Source organism: Ctenocephalides felis, unplaced genomic scaffold (assembly GCF_003426905.1).
Source record: "Ctenocephalides felis isolate EL2017-DRISC unplaced genomic scaffold, ASM342690v1 CF-g0.4_SCAFFOLD_03572, whole genome shotgun sequence".
In the NCBI taxonomy this organism is placed as follows: domain Eukaryota; kingdom Metazoa; phylum Arthropoda; class Insecta; order Siphonaptera; family Pulicidae; genus Ctenocephalides; species Ctenocephalides felis.
This window is the reverse complement of record NW_020539726.1, coordinates 14653543-14678052: the sequence shown is the minus strand read 5'-3', so window position 1 is coordinate 14678052 and position 24510 is coordinate 14653543. Positions and strand designations below refer to the sequence as shown.

Below are 24510 nucleotides of genomic sequence, written 5' to 3'. Positions count from 1 at the left end.
AATTTGTTTGTACCGCATAAGTAAACTTAAAAAATTAAAAATCTTGGACCGGAATCTAAAAAATTGAAACAAAATTAGTACACATGTTTAAAATATCTGATAATTTGATGTGCATATGTCTAATGATCATTGTAGATTGCTAAATATTTTTTTTACATTTTTTTCTGTATCTCCAAAACCGCTGGATCTGCCTTCCAAAAATTTAATCAATATTTTATTTCCTCAATACAAGTAAAATGTTTTTTGAATCATTCAACTCGGGCGTTCCTTTACCTCAAAAACTGAGTTACCATTTTTGTAATTTTTTGTCCCGTATCTTCGAAACGGCTGGACCTGTCTTCGCCAAGAACTAATCAGCTCGTCTCCTCATCAGTAGGAATCGAATGTTTTCTCCATCATTCAAATCGGTTGATTGATGCGCCCGAAACCGTGGACGACAAATTGTATCTAAACATACATACACACACACACTTACACATATACATTCATTTTTTTTAAGGTATACCAAAATGTTCGGGAACCTTTGAAACGTAAAGATATGCAAAAATTTTCATTTTCGATTTTTTTTGCGATTACTATCCTACGGGAAGTTGAAATATTTTATTGTTTTGTACTACTCTAGATTTGAGAATCTAGAATCGCACCATAATGAAAATATAATTTGAATTGAATAGAATAAAATTATTAAAAACACATAAAGTTAATTGAAATAACTGTGCATTTTATGTAATATTTTTCATACAAAAATATTTTTTAAGATGTCATATTTTATTTTGTACTGTCGATTATTGTTATAATTTTTCTTTTTCGTACATTCATATAATTATATTCTTTTCAACTTAAATCTATTTTTTTCAAATACTATTCAAGTCGTTATTAGCAGCCACGATACTCTATACTTGTATAAAATATAATCTATATTAATACAGTTTTGCAATTTAATACAGTTTAATTGTTGCAATTCCTAAAATACTAGTGCAAATCCTGAAACACAATTAGTCCAGTCAGCCAAAAAACTAAGGTGGCCAAAGACAAAATTTACAAGTAATCAGCCGTAACCTATAACATAATTTTTTCTTTTATGCACATAAAAATCCACACGAGTTACTCATAATTATCATTTATTATCATTGTTATTATTATTATTAATATTATTTAATTATTATTTATTCATTTATTTAATACTCTTTGTTTTTTTTCTTTTTTTCTTTGTTTCGATTTTTAATACCCACTTTCAACTTATAGATTTTATTTATAATCTGATTGTTGAAACAAACTGTGAGCAATAAAAACAAATAATTCAGGTAGCTCGAAAGCCATACTATAGAAAAAAAAACTTATAACACCAAATTATAAAAAAATTCATTTTAATATATTACTTTTAATTATATTTCTTATAACGATACAAAAAAATAACAATTGTGCATAATTTGAAAACGCACCACCATAAAATTCAACAAATTGTATTTATTTTGAAAAATTTGTAGCATGTCCGAGTCTTATTCGATTCTTGATCTTACCATCCCCTTTCCGTGAGCCACAACTGTGGGACCCTATATACGTTACGTACGTTATAAGTAAATATAATTACATTGTGATTATTCAATCATATTAATATCGATATCCTGATAGTTTGTTCTCATCCCTAATACCGATGTATCCATGGTATTCCGTGCATTCAATCAGAGTGTGTTACCTCTTAAAGAAGATCCATCTTTGTGTATACGTAATGTGTGCGTGTGAATAAAAGAAGTCAGGTATTTTCAGACATGCGTTTTATACTACTATGAAGGCATATTCACTGCTTTTATTGAGGCATTCATATGTGCGGGCAATTGCGAACACAATAGTAACACATTGTTTTGCCTTTTTCGCCCGTTATGTAGCTACATGCAAGTGAAATCAAATTCAAAGAATTTTATCTATCTCGATCGTTGTTCGCTTGTTTATTTTTTAAACTCCTCAGAGCATCATATCCGAAAGCTACAAATAAAATGTATACATTGTCTGTTTCACTATTTGTCGAGGTTCATCTTCAAGCATCATTCAAAGTAGAAAATTACAACGGTAAACTCTTAACTCTTAAATTCGTCAATGACATTAAATTTTTCTTAATTGTGACTTAAATAGACCTCTTTCAAGGTTTATTTACTAGACAAATTTTTTGCTAAGTATAATTATTTCAATTGTACTTTGTACATTATATGGATCTTCATAATCAAGATAAAATATTATTCCTGACTCTCACTGTGCAGAATAACTGGTGTGTGTTGCAAAATACCTATTAATTTCTTTGAAGTGCAATGCTAATTATATTATGCACAACTGCCTTAAATTATTTTACTTATCAGTATTCAGTACCTAATAACTCTCGCAAAACATTAATTACATGGTTCCCATATCAGGCGAAGTACACGTTGAAAATTATGTTAATTTTACTTAACTATTTAACACTTTTTTGGAAGTTAAATATGCTATTTTATGATATATATATATAATTTTAATAGATAATCAAAAATCTAACTTTTTTCGTGAAACTACAACAGTTTTAAAAAGGCCATTCAACAATTTTTAATAAAACGAAATAATTCGTTAAACAAAGAATGCAGTGAGTATTAATTATAAATTAAATAAAGTATTATTTTTAAATAGGAATTATTACTAGTTTCAATTATTAAGTAGGCCTAAATTCAAAAGCTCGTCTAATGCATTTTTTTAGTATTTTAGAAAGCAAACTTGTACAAAATTTCACAATTAATGTGTATCTTAAAATTTTTAGCGATTTTAATAGAGTTACCCATTGGTATCTCTTTTTGTGTTAAAGATACAAAAATATATAACTTTTTTTTACATAAAACTTGCTATTAAAAATTTTTTTGCTGGAGTGTATATAATGTATGTATATTAGAGCGGGTCAATTTGTTTGGTTCAAAAAAAGTAGCTTTGACACAAATGATTTTCGGATAATAGAGATCAAAATAAGATACTTTCCCGAAGAAACCATATTTCTAAAATGAATTTTGATGTCCCGTGCATTGACCCAAACATAAGGGTTAAAAGTTGAAAAATTCCATTTTGACCCATTTAGAGTGCCCCAGTCGGGTCTAAATATATGACCGACCCCCACTAACTTTCGAAGGCCGATCCACCCATGCCCTTATGTATAATATCTGTATCTATGTATATATATATATATATATATATATATATATATATATATATATATATATATATATATGTATATATTTAATGAATGGTATAATGTCTATATACATTGGCCAGCTAGTCAGTTTTTTATTACACATTGCATAATTAAATTTAATAGTAAAACCATTTATTACTTCCAAACTCATACGATAAAAAATTGACATTTATTTCAAACATTTCTAATTTAAGATCATGTGAGTAATTGTATGTGTGCGATGAACCAATTCATTCAAAATGTCGTTAACCAAACAGGTTAGTAATAATTATACATATCTAAATTATACGTGCCGGACGTATTGAGATGTTGCTTTCACTGATTATGTACATCTCGCAAGAACCATATGGCCAAAATATATTAGCCTACGCAAAATATTTGTTATTCGAGTAATATAAATAGAGAACTTTCTCAAAAGTGAAAATGTGATTTTCCATAGAAAATATATAATATTTGCTTATAAAATTTAATTAAATAGTGACAAATATGTTGTACATCATGAATAACAATGTAATGAGTTTGTTTTAAAATGAATAATTATATTTATGTTTGGCAAATGCATATTTAACACCATGTACACCGACAGTTTGTAAACTTAGATAAAATTTCACATTAGGCATAAGTCAATAAGTCATATCCTGTGCTGCAAAAATGATACTTCCGCATACTCTTTTAATTAATCAACTCCACTTTTCAGTTTGATATTAAATAAGATAAATGTGTACTTATTTTTATTTTTTGTCTCAAAAAGCCGTAAATATTGCACTGGATGCAGTTTTTAGATTAATTGTTTTGTATTTTTTGTATAATTTACAATCCAATCAATCTAATAAAAAACCTTCTCTTATAAACTTATTCAATGCTAAATTTACTAATATCTTATTAGTCAAATTAAAAGCAGTCTGTACTTAATAAAATAAGGCAAATAATAATATACAAATGCACGTTGTGGTCTAAGAGCCAGTGGGTGGATGACAGTATGTACTTGACGAGACCTGAGTTTTTGTGCATTGAGGCCTTTATACCTAACTTACATGGAATGGGGACTGACTAAGCCAAAGTGGCGGACACAGCTACTGCACAGCTGATAAAAGTACCACTTTTTCGCTAATTTCCAAACCATTTGACGGCGACTGCCGCTTCGAAAATTTGAAAATATAATATTATAATATTATCGTTTTTTATTACCAATACAATAAAATCTTTTGGTTGAATATACATTACGAATATAACATAAAATATTTCTTGAATATCCATAGATAATTAAGTACAAATGGTAACACCATTGCTATTTATGGAGAAAAAACACTTTTGCAAGCATCTATTAATATAAATAAAAATTTGTTAGATAGCCACAACATAGAATTCAAATAAATCAGCTATAAAACAATATATTCATAAAATAAATATTTGAATACTTATGATTTAATAAAATGCCCAAATTAAAGTATTCCTCTGCAAAGTTATAGTTTAAATATCTTATTTGTTATTGTCATAAATACAATAACAAAAATTTATGTTAGCTTGAGATATTGATAATTATCTTGAAAGTGTTCTAATTCCAAAATACGTTTTTTATGTATTTACTGCAATACCAATTGGTACTACTTAATCCTTTATATTAATAAAACATATTTTAAACTCTTTCGACTAGCTAAATACAGAATTGATATGTATTTTGCTGCCGGGTTAAAACTATGAGCTTTTTTCTGTGGATTCACTTAATATTTTAGCATATGGATTTGCACAAAATGCTCAGTATATGGAGCTAATTTACACCTGACTACCTTTTATTGTTTATTTTTGCTCAAGTTGTTTTATAAAAAGCAAAACTAGAGAAATTTATGATGAACTTTTTAATTGAAACCTGTTTTGCGGTCTTGCTACTGATAATAATATAACATTTTCAAAAACGATAAAATGCAATAGAACATATTATTTTGTAATATGTATTACACGTTTTCTAATTGGAATAATACCACAGTAACATACGAATATTTCATAACAATGAATATAATTTAATAATTTTATAGCGTATGATTGATTTGGAATTGCACGCGTGAAATCGGTGCTGTGTTTTTACTATCCATTTCTCGATTTCATCTGCACTTATGATTTTAATATAAATCATATAAGTTTATATCAAAATGATATTTTTCACGCATTATATAACTTTGATTTATTCCAAATCGTGTATTTTAATATTTTCAACTAATAGGCCAAGGATTTCCAACAATGCAGAGGATTTGCTAAGCGCCATAAAAGCAATAACAAATAATGAGCGAACGCCTGAAAGACAATTAGAAATAGTGTGTGCACTTTGCATGCATATTACTATGCCATTCTGTCTCAATTGTATTATAATTTATTATTACTGTGAAATGTTTAAGTTGCATAAGTAAACACTAATTGTAAGAACGGTCATATATCTTATTGGAGATGCAATGATATAGATATTATGTGACACAATCTTACACACATACTCGAACACAAATATATACATATACAAATAGAACCATATATACATATATAATTATATATGTATTTAAACATATACATACATATGCACAATGTCATTTTCACTCCTTAATGCTATTTTGAACACTTGATATCATCTAAATTTTAAAGTGAAAACTAAAATCACTATATCAGTTGTCGATAGCTTGTAATTAAAAACCAAAGCCTTTATATTAGTATTGAATACGCATATATAAATTACAAAATTATAAAAGTTTAAGTAGTCTCATATCTTAATCTAGAAAAAGTATAGTTAATTAATTTGAATAGGATATTGATGATTTTTTGTCGGGACCTGAAAATTATAAATAATTTTTATATTGGATATATTCTGGCCAATAATTGCTTTGATATTATTAATATTGGAATGATTACATTTGCTCATCATACTGCAGTAATAACGAAAGTTACAGAGTTTAATTTTTATTTAGGTTACAATACTATATTAATTTTAATACAGCATCGATATCATGCTGTTATTGAATAGAAACTTTTTAATTTATATTTATCTATTCTTTTAATTATAAATACGCAAAGAGAAGGAACGGTTCATCTGTAATTATAATGAAAAAGAAATCATGATACGTTTTATAGTAAGCTTTTACATACAGTAAACTTGCATAATTTAGAGGAAATAGAATAAAAACTAGGTGTAAGTGATATTTTGCTATAAGGAAGGTCGCGTGAACTTCCCCATATGTATGAATAATTAATTCAATAAAAATATTTGATTTATAAATGATTTCTAAGTACATATCTAATTGTTTAAGTAACTAACAGTCTTAAGTGTCTAGCTGTCTAATTGCCAATTTGTTTTTATTTGTATCTGCATGCATCCGTTTATCTGTCTACCTATTCACCATTCTACCTTCCTACCTCTCGATCTGCCTACCAGTCGAACTGATCCCTAGTCTTTATGTCTACCATTTCTACTTTTCCAGTTTCATATATGTTAAATAAAGCTTTTGAGAATATAATTAATTTTAAGAGGTGGCTCTACTATAATTCACACAATTGGATCTAATGGGAAATTGCTATATGGATACATAATTAATTATTATTTTTTATTTGGTGCACAATTATATTTGTAGTGTAATAAATTTAATTTAAGATGAAAGTTGACTGCGGGGTGCGTATTTATTTAGGCTCATTTATTGCTTGTAAAAACTTAGGAAAATAAAATGCTCAAATATTATGAATAATATTTAAAATATTTATGAATGAATCAGATTATATTTAATTAAGCAATAAATAATTTTTATAATTAAATTCAATTCAACACTAATTTTGATTTACTCCTAGTTTTACCATCATTGCGATTAGTATCCATATGCATAGAAAAAGTAATTTAATTTCATTTAGAACGAGTGACCATGCTCGTTCTGTTTATCATCAGTGTATTAAACTGTGTAATCAAATATTTAAAACATTAATCTGAATTAATCATTAAATTTAGTTAAATTTAAAAATAGCCAATATTACGATTATAGCATTATTTTTCCTATCCTCATGATCTTAAATAAGGTTATAATATGATTTCAAGTTTTAATAAATAATTTATTTATTTAGGTTTAAAATGAATTTTTCATAGTTTTATGTTTTAATCAGCTTTTACAATTGTCTCTGTTTTGTTCCTCAAAGTTCCTTAAATATAAAAAATTACATGTTGTATTAGATATAAATATTAAGTTAAGCTCTAACATTAATTATCTTTAAGCATATCAGATCCGTGGATTCAGGTTGTTGCCACAGAATAAACCGGACGGAATCATTATATCATTAAATCCAAGCTTGGATGTTTTATTAATTTCATAATGTCATTTACAATCATTGCGATCTATAAATATTTTTTATATCATTGATATTCTGCTTTTAAATGCAATATCCTTTTCGCTGCTGATGTTTGCATCGAATCCAACTCAAATGATCTAGATAATTACCCAGATAATAATAATTTTTCATTTTTTCAGTTTATTGATGAATCTGATATGCGAATCATACATTTTAAATTTGCTTTCAGGGTTTTATATTATTGTTATCAGCTGATTCTCTTACATTAACAGTAATTATTTTATTACATAATTCAGCAACATTATGTTTAATTGTATTATTCTATATTTCAATTAATTCCAAAATACTTTAATTCTCTTTATAATTATAATATAATTAAATAATGCACCGTGCGTAATGATAAATGTAATAGTCTAATATTGTAATTATATTTTTATTGTTTTCTATGACAATTAATATAATTAATTTATTTGAAAAATTAAGTTTTTTCGACAATACTTTGGTGGTTTGAATATAAGTAAAATAATTGCTAAACAAATATTAGCACATTTAGAAGATAGTTTCATATTTTTATAACAGTTAAATTTTTTATCGGTTTTGTTTTTCACGATTCCAAAAAAGACCTTTCGATTAACACGATCTAATGCCTATCGAAGTCGCTCCCGGAGCCAACAGGACATTCACCTAACACCTCGTCGTATGTCCGGCAAAAGATATTATAGGAATACCATAAACTTTAAAATCTTACAAGATAATAATAAATGTAAAACTAGATGTAGCCATAAAATGTAAAAACTAGCAAAATCATGATCGCTTTATTGCCGCCGATTTTATTATCTATTTTTACAGATGAACTTTGTAAGGTGATAGATATATGGAGTTATATGTGTGTGAATAATTTTTTTTTAGATAGAGCGTGGTAATTCGTTTTATTCGAAGTAAGATATATTAAAGTTATCTACTACTTGGTATTACTAAAAACTAATTGCTATATTCCTGATAATAATTTACATTATTTTCTTTTATGCTTTCACTATTTTAATTTGCGGTTAGAAGATTAGATTTTATTTATATTTAAACTATAAGTACCTTCACCAGAAACGTAATACTATAAAATTTTACCGCTTAGTTTTTCTTTTATTTCCAAAATTTAATGCATACGAATCGATTTAATATATATATATTATGCCTTTTCATACTTACTACTATATTAAAGGAGGATTGTATCTGTGCATTCTTTCATGCATTTAAGAATTTACTCGTAGTCAACTTCTTATTTTTGTAATAAAAACCAACAAGTTCTCCTAATGTTCAATATTTAGAATTGGGTACTACTATATTTTCAAGTGAAAATCGAACATAGCTGATGCACGATGTCAGGCTGTGAAGAGTGGTGTTCGAACAGGCAACCCCGTCTACACTAGTCCGTGCGCTGAACCGTTACGTTATGGAACACCCTTGTTTAAACAGACATCAAATGAACAGTTATAATATATGAGATTAAATAATAATATTAAAAATTATTTTTTTGACAACAGTTCTATACGTTAGTAAGTTTTAATGAGACTACCATGATGTGCTTTTATTATCGCAGGTACGCAAGTGAATTGTGAATAAATATATGATATGTATTTCCATATATTGAAGGAATTTTAATTATTGAATATTGAAATTATTTTTTTTAATTCTGGGCTCAAATAATTTTAAGGTCAATCTGGTTAATATATTAAGTTGATTTATTTTAAAACAGTTACTGGAAACAAAATTCCTAAAACTAATCTATTCTTTTCGAAGGAAAATTTTGTATTTTTGACCGAGAATCCAATTCGCTAAGTTTATGTTTTCCTGGCGTTTCAAGTCATTCTGAATCGTTTAACACCAAAATTGGAAAAAATACATTGGTTTGTATATGGTGATGAGAATCTGAATTTTCGTTTTTGAAGTACTTAAAAGTACTTTGAGTATGACTTTCAATGCGAGCCCTGATTACACTTTTATATATGTTTCGCCAAAAATTCTGAACCGATTAATGAAATTCTGATATTCAGAATAGTGGGATGTATGGCGTCGATTATTTATATATATCGAAAGGTTTGGCAACTTATATTAACACTTTGCCGACCGATCAGGGATATCTCCCAGTTTGACTGTAGCAATGCGTTGCTCGTTTTCTGTTATTATTGACTACCTTAATCTGGAGTTGTTTTTAATTACTGTCGAACTGTTTCTATAAAGCACATATAATAAAATTCACAAATTTTTAAGGTATTAACTGATATGTTTCGAACGATACCACTTCCAAAATAATATTAGAATACATTATTATTTTTCCATTTCATGTTTGGATCCTATTATTTGCCCTTAGTCATCTTTGATAGTCTTCATTTTCCGATTTTACTACCTAAAGTTTTTGAACAACCTCCAAAAAATAATTGTTATAAACTTTTAATTTCATGTTTTGGTTAAACAATATAATGAATCGTTAGAAAAATATAGAAGGAATCGTTAAAAAATATATAATCGTTAAAATTGTTGCCGTAAGCTTATAATTGATCACAAAAATTATTTTCGGACTTTTTGATTTTAAATAGTGAATTTCAGTCCATGTTACTTCTGAAAAATGCGCAGTCAAAACTGCACAGTTTTCAGCATCGTCGGCAAAATGCCATAAACCTGAAATTTACTTTGTGGTATGCAATATGTTTCGTTATTAATATGCCAGATCAGATTCACATGTATGATAATATAAATTGAAATCGAGGAAGAACGGCTTCTAAGTAAGCGTATGATATCCTATCACAATAATAAATTTCCTGAATACAAGTACATTTCTGAAGCAAATAAATTATACATTTCCTCAGTTCCAACCTATTCATTTCAATTTCGATTGTTTGATTTAAGCATATACTTATATGGTATGCAAAAAACTTAAACAATCTTGAGTGTTTTATGAAGAAATGTGCATTTCCTGTTGTGCATCCATAGTTTTCTTACTACATGTGGTAGTTGCGGTGCAAATCGCTCAGCCTCGTAGCGGTATCTAACGGTCACTATGAAGCCATAAATATATGAATCAATTCGAGCTGGGAATATAAATCAGTCACTGGTTCAGATAGGTGTAGGAAAGCGATTGGCAACCCACTGAGGCACGTTCAATTAAAATCATATTCAGAAACAGTAATATATACTCGGGAACTATACTTATGCTTATGAGCAACCTTAAGGACAACGTTATAACTAGAAAAGAAAACTAGAAAAAGTTGAATACACTTACTTCATAATTAAATGCTAAAATTAGTTGGCTAAAGATTTTCATAAAATATTATAATTTTATGAAGTCAATAATTTTGATAAATTTATTGACTTCAAAACATTAAGATTAATGGATTTAGAAAATTTATGCGATTTTTTAAAAAATTACTTAAGCCAAATTTTATTTCTCCTTTGTTTTAAGCAAACTATCTTTAACAACACGGTTTATCAGGCACTTGATCAAGCATCATGTAGTTTTTTTTTTCAGAAAATCAGAAATAATTGTCAAATTGTTGTATGAATTTTCAATACATTCTTTAGTTACCTTGATGAAAGTATCTTTAAACTAGTTGGTATTGGTATTTTGCCTTGAGGCAAGTTACATGAACTTGCCGATATGTGTAAATAATCGACTTAATCAATAAAAAATAAAATAACTTGAATGATCAAAAGTATTCCGAGTGGATTTATTACACATAATTGAAAACGAACGAACACATTCACTCAAAATATTTTCTAAAAGCTAATTTTCAAAAATCAATCATTTTTATAATTGAACCAGTTTCCGTAGGACTTCAATGATTTAGTATGTTCATTAAGACCAGGGACTCTGTAGTTATACCAAGTATCATCTAATTTTAATTTTAACAAACGTCAAAAAAGCTGATCATTTTCTCAAGCTTTGATAAATTTTTGAAATTAAACTTCTTGTCGTAAGGCCGTAATATTTCAGTAATTATCTAATAAAACCATGATATATATCGCCAAAAAAGTTTTATAAAAATCAGCTTTTCACCTAAAACTAATCAGTATCATTCCCAACTAATAACAGTTTTTGATTGTTTAAAATCAATTAGGTAGTATGAGCTTAAATGTGGACGAAAAGTTTAACACTTTTTTCCAAATTACAAAAAAACGGCTCGGCAGATCGTCGCACAAAACTGACAAATGATAGTCCTCATTAAGATATGGTTTTGAAATCAGTTCAGGCGTTTTTGAGAAAACGTCGATTTATGGTGAAAAACCTGTTTACTACACATACTTTTTTCAAATTTGGTCTCATTTGATTCAGAATGGCTTTAATTGTCGAGAAAACATAAAATTACCGAATCAGTTTTGATGAAAACAAACTTCTCCTTCGGAGAGTTTACTATTAGTAAACAAATATCTTACACTCAGTCGAAAAGCAGAAGACACTTTTTTAAACATTTCACCGGGCGCTTTTGAATGTATTATTACCTATATAATATATTAGAATAAGATAAATTATTTTCTATAAATAAAAGATCATTTATCTATATACAAGTTAGCATTCGATATCAATTTTTATCAAATCAGAATAAAATTAAACATCGATATTATGATCTAATCGGTTGCCAAACGCTGATATAGGACGAGTGCGTAAGCTAACATGAAGAAGCATGCTAAAATGACTAATCGTAATATATATCGTAAAATAATATATCTTATATTAATCATAGAAGATAGATTACTTCAGAGATAATTACCTATTAACTTTTGACAATTATTATAGACATAAGAATTTATAACACTTTATGCATGAAAATATATTACTGTAGTGTAATCTTCTAAGAACGTATTCAATATTAATATCGTAATCGGATTAAAAATTATGAGTTGATATTGCATTGATATAAAAAAATGTTATATTTCAGTAAAATTGACATGATATTTAAAAAAGAGAAAATTAAAATAATAATGTATACTATAAGGCATAAGCTAGTTCAGTCTTTATTAAATAATAAATTGCTGATATTGAAGTATTACTAAACACACTTTTCAAGTGTGTTAAACTTCCATAATTTTCATTACCAATATTTTTGTATTAATTAAAATTACTAGTTCTAATTAGACTAGTAGAGAAAAGAAAGGATAACATTATCTTTCATGCTTTATGCGTTTTGTTTTTATTAGATAATTACTGCAATTTTTCCCGTTAATAACAAGGTTACAGTAGAGTTCTTCCAGAAACTACTGCAGAAGTTGATTCTGCAGTTCCAGTAAATGTATTTATTTTTAAAGGCTATTGGTCAAATGTACCAGATATTATTAAACTGTGGACAAAGGCATCTGTAAAATGAATTTAAATAAAAAAATAAAATTATCATTTTTTCTATTGCGTTAGCAAATATCTTCTATCATTGAAATGTTTAAAACAATCATCAGGATACTATTAAACCTCATTAATAGTTATTACAGAAGCCGTTGAATTATAATAAGTTATATTATTTATAATTTTTTTTTATACATTTTTTTTCTTTTTTTTTATTATTATCTCTTTTATTTACAACTGTCTAGTAAAGGACATTCAATAAATTTGATGAATTTACAATAGTCGGCCGAAAAATTGTATACTGCATTGGCATGTTGGAAAAAACAACTCAGTAGTTGTTTTTTCCATTCGATATAAAATTTTGAGGAAAGATGAACAGAAATATGAATACACAATAAATATTTAAAATTTTGAATAAGTCGTAAATCATTCAATTTCAAACATCTTTACTGCCTTTACTACTTTCTTTGGCGCCTTTTCAAATCTCAAATATTTCTGATCTTGGAGGCTTCGCTCCAACTGTATTGCAATTTCATGAGATCATGTTAAGGATTTTATGAACCTAACCAGAACCTGTTGCTAGATATAGATAACATAACTAGTCTTCAAGAATTTGCAAAATAACTTGACTATCAAAATACAGACGTATATATACCATTACACCAGAAGCGATAGCGTTAAATTATATGTATATATATATATATATATATATATATATATATGTAAAATCTTGAATTTGTTGCTTGATATATATGAATTAAGTAATAATGACATCAACTTTTATTGATGTAACGCCCGATCATTAGAACTTGAACTCCATCATACATGTGTGGTTTGCATGCGTGTAATTTGGTTGGAATAGTGTGTAATTAAATAGTTGGAATAGGGTCGGTTAAAATATAAATTCGTTTATTTTTTATTTTATTTATTATAAATAGTTCAAAAATTCATAAATGATGTATTTGATCAAATTAATTTTTCACGTTATTCGCTGATTCGCATCATGTATTGTCTCCATTAATCGATTTTGCAGAAACTTTCTGATGCTGGACTTGGCAGCACATCTTTTCCATACAAATTAGTAAATCTTGCTCTATCTTAAATTTAGTAAATGAGTAACTTTTTTTTGTTATATCCTGATCCTTTTAGTAAGGAAGGCACAAGTTCGGTATCTTCTTCATATTTAAAAAAGTACTAACAAAAATTACTATGAAATTAATTAAAGACAATTAAATCTTTTATCGAAAAAAAATTACTTTTCAACTTATTTATGTGAATGTATGCATATACATGAATATTCATGGGCATATTGTATAGTACTATTAGATAAACTGAAATTGAACATGATCGTTTCATTTGAAGAAGACACGAATTTACAATTAATATAAATATCACGATGTCTGCAAGGTGTTCGTAGAAATTGATGGTCTTTCAACCTTGAATGTAATTATTTTTAAATAAACATGCGTTCGTATTTTTTTGTGAAAAAAATATAAAATAATATAATTGCCTTTATTCAAATTTTGTAAGTTCTTGACAAATGTATGTAATTGCTGAAATTATGTAATTTTCCTGCAACTTTGTTGAAATTGTTGTTGTTAAATTAAGTTTTCAGTACAAAAATGTAAAACACACCTTGTGAACAATTTTTTTTGTACCTCGACAAGGGTTGAAATAACAGTCACAAACAAGGAAGTTAGTTCTTCTAAATTTATTGCATTATTTTATAATTTTTTTTAACCACGATTAGAACAACGTATTCTAGGAATTGTGTTTGCTATTGTACATACTAACCTAGTAGTTTTCTCGAGAGGTTAGCCACTCTTTTTTTCTCATGTGTAGCCTATATATATATATATATATATATATATATATATATATATATATATATTAGTTATGAATATCCAATAGTTTGGCTTGTATATGTTGCAGTATTGCCCATAAAGGCGATTTTCAGTTAAAATTACGTTAGAGCTTTTAGCTCAAGTGGAAATTTGATAATACACTGTTTGATATAGAGCTGGTCGAGGTTGGGATCGATGACTAGTTTATGCTAGTTTAACCACTTTTATGTATGTTGCTCATTAATGTATTTCTGCAATATACTATTTTTCAATTGATGTTATCCACTAATAGTGCTGAATCCACTAATGCTAAAAGGTTATGACAAACGGCACTAATCATTGTAAAAATCAGAAAAACGATTAAAATTTATCAACTTAAAATACAAAACAATGGTAAACATTAAAGTAGAAGTCGCCAGTTAAGATTATAGCATCCTTTATTACGTATTAGGTCTTTTGAATTTAGCGCGGTTGAGTTAGCACACTTATTGAGCGGAAATATTGAAGGCCGTCTTTAAAACTAAATGCTATCTTGCTAACATCCAATGCGAAAACGAAAGTATTTGTATATAAAACGCGTGTACATTACGAACTAGACTTAGAGGTCAAGTACTAAGTAATAATTACATTGAATGTAATCATGTGTGTTGCCGGACGTAATAAATGTACTCAAAAGGTTTGCAAAACACAAAAAATGTGATGACTTTGCCACAAAAAAGTGTCAAGGTGCTGTTTTGTATGAAAAGTGACCAGTATGAGAATTGTTGGACAACGAAATAATAATTGGCGCAATTTTGCAGTTTTTTTAAATACACATCATTGGACATAAATTTATGATAGGTGAAACAAAAAGTGTAAATTTTTGTTCTAAGTTGATAACTGATAATTTAAATATCGCGCCATTTTATTCCAATAATTTTCATTGGTTTGTTTGGCAACTATTGCAGTATTAAACATTACCTATAAGATTGAAAATATATCAATTTTATTTTTAACTACCGGTAGGGTAAATTATAGTAATGGGCCAAATGTAAAATGAAAATTTTCGCATATCTTCACGTTTCAGAAGTTTCTGAACATTTCAGCATACCTCAGAAAAAATGGATGTGTGTGTTTGTGTGGAGACAAATCAACCGATTTGAATGATCCAAAAATAGTCAATTCGTAATGACGGAAGGAATCGTGATTAGTTTTTGTCAAAGACAGGTCCAGCAATTTCGGAAATATAGAGTTAAACGTGCAAAAAATGGCAATTTTTGAGTGGAGTGAGCATTCGATTTGAATGATTTAAAAAACTTGCTGCTTGTGTTGACGAAACAATCGCTTTTGAGAAAAGAAATTTTATTATTTTTAAATATTTTTTTTTAATTTTTAAATAATTTTGATGTAATTTTTTTTTGAATATCAAAAAATAAATCGAATTTTAATTGTAATTCTGGCTAAAGTTCTAAAGCTCACTTTTATACTTTAAATAAATAATTTTAACTTTGCAATTCAGTTTATATAATTCTTATAAATATTGGACTATATCCTTCATTTTAATTTGATTGATTGAGTTTTATTTATTTACTTTTTATAAAATAACAATAATGAAAGTTATATTAATTATAATAATCTATTTGAAAACATATTATATTCTTCAAATATTTTATTAAGGCACGGGAAGTTTTAGCAATTTGCCTTAAGGCACGATGCCATACACCACTATTTGAATGGTTTATTGAATGGCACATAAGCTCCATGAACATTAGGGTCTTACTTGTTATAGAAGACAATAATGAATATTTTAAAAATCCATACTTGGAAAGTTATATATATATATATATATATATATATATATATATATATGTTCTTCCATTTAGTAATTATTACAATTTATTATTAGTTGATTTGTGATGTGTTAGAAGCATGCATTTCGCAACTAAAACACTAAAAACCACTATAGAGAAAATAATTATGAATGATTTTTAATACACTTGAATGTATAACTATCTTATTAAATAATGAAAACTTCATAAAAATGAGTAATTGCAATGATATTAAAACGAGTTGCTATAAGTTTCTTCCAGGTTATATTAAAATTACTTTTGTGTAACTAGTTGTTACGCAAACGTGACCGATTATATATTAACATTTTACGTTTATAAATGCTAGAAGGCATTAAATGCGCACTTCATAGATCCTTTGCTAATCAAACCGTGTTCTGCTACAGCAATCACTTAATCAACAATTTTTAAATTCGTAACTACTTTCGGTGCAGCGTGCAGTCATGATGCAAATGACCTTAGGCATTTTATTAAATGATATTGTTTCACAGCAATAAAACAAATAAATTAACTATTTTCGATTTGCTTCCAGGTATCATCAACATTTCATCACAAACAAGCTCAGCTTCACCAGACAGCCGACCTGCATACGAGTGCGCGGAGTAGTCCTACAAACCGATTAGGAAGAGGTCCCAGCGGCGGAAATGTCGGAAGACCAGGCCGGGGGCGCGAAGTATTCTTCCTCAATCTAGAGGATGGATATTTCGGCTGCCAAGTTAATAATTCAGCAGACTACTTGCAATTGTACGAGCTGTCTAAATTGTGTGACGGTGTCACGGATTGCTACCTCGGCTCGGACGAGCGCGCTGACGTCTTGAAATGCGGAGGTGAGCACAAATCCATGCCATGTTAGTTGTAATTGCTTGGGACAAGTCACGGGTTACTTGCTTTATGTTTATTAGATTGTGACCAAACACTCTTACTTAAAAAGTGAACATCCACTATTAAAGTCATTAATAGTATTGTGACCATATTTTTTAAAGTCAAATCCAGGACGACAATTTTTAGTTATGCTAATCCGGGACGTCGGGTGGGGGGGGGAGTATGTTAGTCGTTTACATAACAAATGCTATTCAAGGACGCAATAAAATTTTTTTTTTTAAATGAATGTTTTTTATCATAATTGCGGACTTTTAATAAGAAGTTTTAGTAAGCTTTATACTTCTACTATTATATGCATTACTTTTTTTATCGATGATATTATATCTTATATTTTTCGATCTATATGTTCTATTCAATTTTCTTCATAATTAATTTGATAAAATTAACATATGTTATTTTGTGTTCTTAATTTTTGTTAATTTAACTATTAATTTTCAAAAAACCGGGACATCCGGGATAAAAAATCAAAATCCGGGACAAATATTGCTTTAAGAAAAACCCGGGACACAAGGTGGAAATCCGGGACTGCCTCGGGCAATCCGGGACGTATTGTCACTTTATTAATAGTCAACTCTGTTGCTTCATGAACATTTCAAATCTGATGTTTACGAAGCAAGCGCCAATTTTAAACTAAACTATATGTGTCATATGAATAAAAAGAGGAACTTTATGTTTTTATATATTTTTGTCTATAGATATTCATTACAAAATTAGTAAGAAGTTGGCAGCATTCATTCAGTTAAAGCAATTATTTTAGTTTAATAGTTTTAGTTGTATTTATAGAAGAATTTATTTGAATTTTTCCTTATTTTTTGTAATCGGCAGCGCTTAAAATTAATTGGTTTCATTAATGTTATGATAAGGTATTATTATTATCCTTTGCACATTTTGTTTATATAATTTTTATGCAGTTAATAATAATACATTTTGTTGCGGCAAGCATAGTTCTCTTAGTAGTGTGTACGATTCACACGGCAGGGATATTTGGATCGAATCCTGTCAATGATTTAGAATTTATGAAAAAAATATGTGCAGTTAAATTGAAATTAACCAAAATTGTATTTGTTAAGTAGAAATTGAATAAAAAATTAAGAAAAATAGAGATTACAGAATTGTATTAAGAGTAAGAAGGAAAAACATTAGAATTTGTCGATATTAAAAGAAGAATGAAGAAAAAAATAGATTGAATATAAAAGTTGAATAGAATTAGAAATTTGATATAAAAAGTATAAATTGAAAAAAATAAGAAAAAGAAAAATTAAGTTATATATAGATATATATATATATATATATATATATATATATAGAATTTTATGATATGAGTGGAACGAATATTAATTGTTTAATATGAACAAAACAGCACTCAGATTTGTTTAACACAACTTTATTTTATGATTACAGACGTTTCGAGACCATGGTGTGTCTCATCTTCAGTGTAATTTCAAAAACAGTTACTTATATACTACACATTCTTTAATACTTTATTTAAATTTCATTTAATTTTTGATATACAAAAAACACCAACTATTCCTTGCAATGCTTGACACAGTACTAAAGAAACATATAACACTTACAGAAATATTCTAAACAAATTTGAAGTACTTTCTAGATGGAGACAGAGAGGGTATCATTATAATGATACCTGTTTTTGAAATTACACTGAACTGTTTTTGAAATTACACTGAAGATGAGACACACCATGGTCTCGAAACGTCTGTAATCATAAAATAAAGTTGTGTTAAACAAATCTGAGTGCTGTTTTGTTCATATTAAACATATATATATATATATATATATATATAGATTGAATATGATATAAAATTAGGATATATATAAAGATTGAATATGATATAAAAATTTGTATAGAATATAAATAAATAAAAATGTTGTAGGTAGCTAAATGCTTAGAGTAAGCTGGACCAAATTAAATTAAAAAACTACATTTTGTCCCAAAGTCAGTCCCAAAGCAGTATTTTCCTTCCTTCTAGGATTATTTAAATTTTGAGAGTTAAAGATGTATAAAAATATGCATCCTTGAACAGTTTGAAAGCATCATTTCTACGATCTTTTTTTGGCTATGTATCAGTATTGCTTAATCATTTTTTACAGGGCACTTTTTTAAAATCTCGCTGAAGAAAATTATGTTTCTGCATACACTGGTTTTGAGAAACTGGTAAATGGAACTATAAACTATATGAAAAACTATATATATATATATATATATATATATATATATATATATATATATATATATATATTGTTTGTGAGATTCTTAAAACAAACAAAAATATAAAAATTAAAATTTCTATGAAAGAACCATAGTAAAGTTTCTACGACTATAAAATGTATGACATGGTGCATATAAAAATATAAAAGACATTAAAAGATGTATGTTAGTAAAAGACCGGGACAGTTCACACTTTTATAAAATTACTCAGTTCATATTGTTTATATCTTTGTTACACTTGGCACAAAATTCTAGGCCGAACTATATAAAATAAACAATTCAGTTCCATATTTGAGAAATATATTAGGTTATCAAATACCTCCCTTCCTCCTTTTTGTATTATAAACCAAGAGCAAAAAAGGGGAAGGGAGATATTTGACAACCTAATATAAACTTTATAATTATACAAATTTAAATTATAATAGTCGCATTGAATCTATAATAATATAAATTTAATTAGGCGCACTCAAGATGTCGTTTAACATATAATAGCAAAACGAATCAATTTTCCTGCTACTAAATTAAACTATCAAAGCAACAATAAATCATAACTATCATCATGAGTCATTGGTTACTGTAATCTATTATAGTTTTTATTGTTATTGTTACAAATTTTGTTAAATACGTTTGCTTTTTACATACAAAGAAAATAATATTATTCTGATAATAGCAAAAAAATTTAAAATATTTTACTTAATAATCTGTTATTGTAAAGAAATAGGACCATATTCTCATTGATATGTCTAGTCAAAAATCCAATGAAATAGATGATTATATTATACAATAATGTAGAGACTAATATTTAGTTGTGTACTTACATAAATTTTTTTTCAACTCTATTAAATGTGACTTTTCTTCTTAAATTGCGATTTGTTTGGCCTTGTACGCAACGCACATTTTTAACGACTGCCAGTAATTACTTTGTTTTATAATAATTACTTTTGCTTGATAGTTTTACAAAGTTTTTCGCTTGAAAATCATCATTTGCATGACTGTGATACATTTTGTAATATCGAAGTGAAAAAATTCCATTGTAAAGAACATATACTATAAATATTTTCTGTCGAAATTAAAATTAAGTAATTAGATCTGTTAATTAGGACTTTTTGAAGTTTTATTCAACATTTTCAACTGAATGTTCAATAATTTAACGACGCTAAATACTTTTTTTTCATTACTGACTGTTGCTTCAATTTTATTTATTCTTTTTAGTATTTGTATAATTTTTTTTTTAATCTCATAGTTAGTATTATTTAGAAGAAGTCCCGAATATAATTTTAATAATAGACGCACTGATTCTAAATATTATCTAATATTTTATTTAGCACTAGCACTGATACTTCATGCCAATCTATTTGTGTTATAATTAATAGATAAATAAGTTCTAAAAATTAAATTCAATTTAAAGATGCAATAACTACATATGCTATATAAATACATTGAAAAGCTATTAATTCTGCAAAACATGGCAAATATCGTTTTTTGAAAATGAGTTAGACATGTTTCGTGAAACAATTCTGATGCTCGGCCAGTTGCATCTTTTTCGAGGTAATTTTTGTCCACAAACGAACAAATGCACCACATTAATATTAATTTTTTTTGCATAGATTTATTGCTGATCAAAATAATATAATTTTTAGGACAATATGCTGGGTGTAAATGCATTTAAAGAATTTATGTCCTGTGAGATATCTCATTTTTTATTTAAGATTTTACTTAAGATCGTACGTCCATTTTTTTTAAATCTTTGAGTAGGAGATTCCTCACTTAATTCTTTCAAATATTTGTTTAGGTGATCTGGTAATTTCCGTGGTATTTTTTGCTATTTTCTTTTATTACTATATTTATTTTCAAGTCTTTAACAATAATATTAATGAATTGAAATTTTCAACTATAAAATAATTTACTGTAAATATTTGTAAAATAGTTAAATGTGATTAACTTTTTACATTTTTGTCAAATAAAATTATCATTATTCTTCTTCTATTTTATATAAAAAGGGATAAAAATTCATTGTGTTGACAAGCTAGTTGTATAAATGTTAGTGTTAATTTTTGTGTGTGCGCGCATCTTTAGATGTACGTTACCAAAGTCAGTATCCACTGATGATGACATTGAATTAAATGTCGAAAAGTTTGGAATTAAATTTTAATTTATATAATTTTGTTTATTTTTCTTTGATGTATCGAACTTACTCGTGTTACTCGTGTATATATATATATATATATATATATATATATATATATATATAAATGATCATCATTAACAAGTATGAATAAATTTCCGCACAAACTTATGTATGATCACATTTTATAGCGCAAAAAATTTGTTGTTTTATTATCAGCAAACCTGATCTTTTTATTATTTGCCTTTGCCCCTGTGGGAATAAAATTCAATTACAAAATTTATATTGCTATTAATAATTAATATTAATATATTTTTTACAAATTTTCAGGTGATTGTACAAAAGACGACGGATCCACATGTCAAAACGGTGCCTGTTTGGACTCACAGTGTCACTGTAATGATGGATATGGTGGATGCAATTGTCAAGAAGCTGGTAAGTTAACCGAATCATTATTGATTTATATATATATATATATATATATATATATATATATAATGTTACAAGTTGTTGCTAGATGTATATTCTCATGTACGTATAAATTGTTGATGATTTATAACTTTACTATAAATCAATTCGCTTCATCTGGTTTTCAACAAAACAATGACTGCTCTCTGAGTATTGATCAATGTTCTTTCCAATCGTAAAACTCCTATCTGTTGATTCGAGGTTTATCAAAGTTATATTATATATCTCATAATCTAAAGTTTTCATTTAGTGATAAATTCAGTGAACTTTGGTATTTTACATTAACATTTTTTATTAAGCTATATATATATATATATATATATATATATAATATATATAAATTATTCGATGAATTTTTTTCACTTTTATAAACATTTTATGTTTACTATCATAAGTCTGTACATGAAAATTTCATCTGAAAGACTTATTGCATAGCCAGTTTAATTAAAATTATACTGATGTCGTAATTGAAATATCTAATGTTTTAATTAACACGCTTTTTGTATATTATATTTTATTATCATCTAAAAATTAATGATTCAATTAAATTTAAAGTATGATTTTATTCATACTGTATTATAATTTAGCGGATGCATCTTTGATTCAATTTGAAGTTTATTTAAATAGTGCATAGTTTTACTAAACAATTCAGCATTGTATTGTTTATTTATTCAAGAAAATATTTTGATTAAACGTGGGATATTATTATAAAATAATTCAAAATATAATATGCATATAATTGAAAAAAAAGCGACACAATTTGCTATATAAATTGCAAATTTTTTAGCCTCTTTAAAAATGTGCATATTCATTGATTCCCACGATCATAAAGGGTATAGATATTTATTTTGTTTGTTCATAAAAAGTTTAACTATAGCGAAAATTTAACTATATCATTTGTGAAGCTTTATATATACTTGAATATTACATGACACGATAAATTATTAATATATATTATATTTTGAGACAATTTAGGCTTATGCTAGAGTGTGAACAGAACACTGTCAGTAAAGCAGAAATTTCTTTAAACTCAATGTTAGGCTTTTCAAAATATTAAATATTCAATAAAAAAAATTAGATCAAAAATGACTGCAATAAATTAAAATATATAATCACTATCAAAAAGTACAATCACTGGGTAGTGTGCAAAAATAAAAAAATATTAAACGGATTGGGCAACTTTTGGCTTGTCTTCCAAAAAGTGCCATAGTTGAATAGTATCATAACAAATTATAGAACTCTTAGTTCTGATTGTTGTACAAAAACAAGTAAAAAAAATATAATAATATACGCGCAATAATTTATAGTAATGTTTCAATTATTTATTATATAATATAATACATACTTCCTAGACAACTATAATTTACCAATGATCATTTTCATTTTCAGACGAAAACGAATGTAAATATCGACCTTGTGATGTTTTCGCCCATTGTACGAACACACTCGGAAGTTTTCAATGTACCTGTTTCCCTGGATACAGCGGTGATGGACTCCATTGCCAAGGTAGGTGTTGCTTATTAGCTTATTATTAGATATTAAATGAATGAGGATTTTTTTAGATATTAAATGAATGACTAGTCGCATACAGTTAATCAATCCTAACAAGAAAGTTGATAAATAAAAAAAAGTTATAATTTTTACAAAGCTTGTAATCACCTTAATCATAGATCTATGAAAATCATTTATATGAAAAATTAGTAAAAATTTAAACTTACAATGATCAAAAGTACGATATATGAGCATTGGCCAGTTACGAACATGTCTAGAAAACGCTTTTATAATGTTTTTCACAATTTCGAAAATAAACAATGAATTTGTGAACATAGATCTGCCTGCGAATCGTTCGTGTTGCGTAATATTTAAATAATTGCTTAGAAAAATGCTACCTGTATTTTACGAGAAAAACGCCCAGACAATAGAAATTGCAGATGCGGGAGCAGAATGCTTTTTAACATAACAGTAAGCTATTCTTTAGTCGCGGAAGTTCATTTACTGCATCATGTTACTATAACATGTAATAAGGAAAAAATAATATTACTTTTTGCAAATAGAATCACTTAGTGTGACGACACCGGTGATAAATAGTGGTGATGAGGTAAAATATTTATAAAATCTTTTTTTATATGACACTAATAGTAAGGCGTGAATAATCTATATTTTTTCAGTTGTACCAAATTCAAATTTTGTAGAATTAAAGACGCCTTGTTATCGGCAGTAATAACAGTATTTTACGGCTTGTTCAATGTCATTGTATAGTACAACACAATGCTTTACTTTAGGAAAGGAATTTTATCAACGC

At 27.2% G+C, this 24510-nt stretch overlaps 1 protein-coding gene across 1 annotated transcript in view; it reads left to right on the top strand.

Annotated features, from left to right (window-relative positions):
* The window catches only part of LOC113388013, a 274449-nt gene that overhangs the window by 119192 nt on the left and 130747 nt on the right, over window positions 1-24510 (top strand). The window contains exons 2-4 of the mRNA XM_026625420.1: window positions 17039-17333; window positions 22071-22175; window positions 23598-23714. The gene's annotated coding sequence lies outside the window, so the exon portion shown is untranslated. The remainder of the gene's footprint in view (window positions 1-17038; window positions 17334-22070; window positions 22176-23597; window positions 23715-24510) is intronic.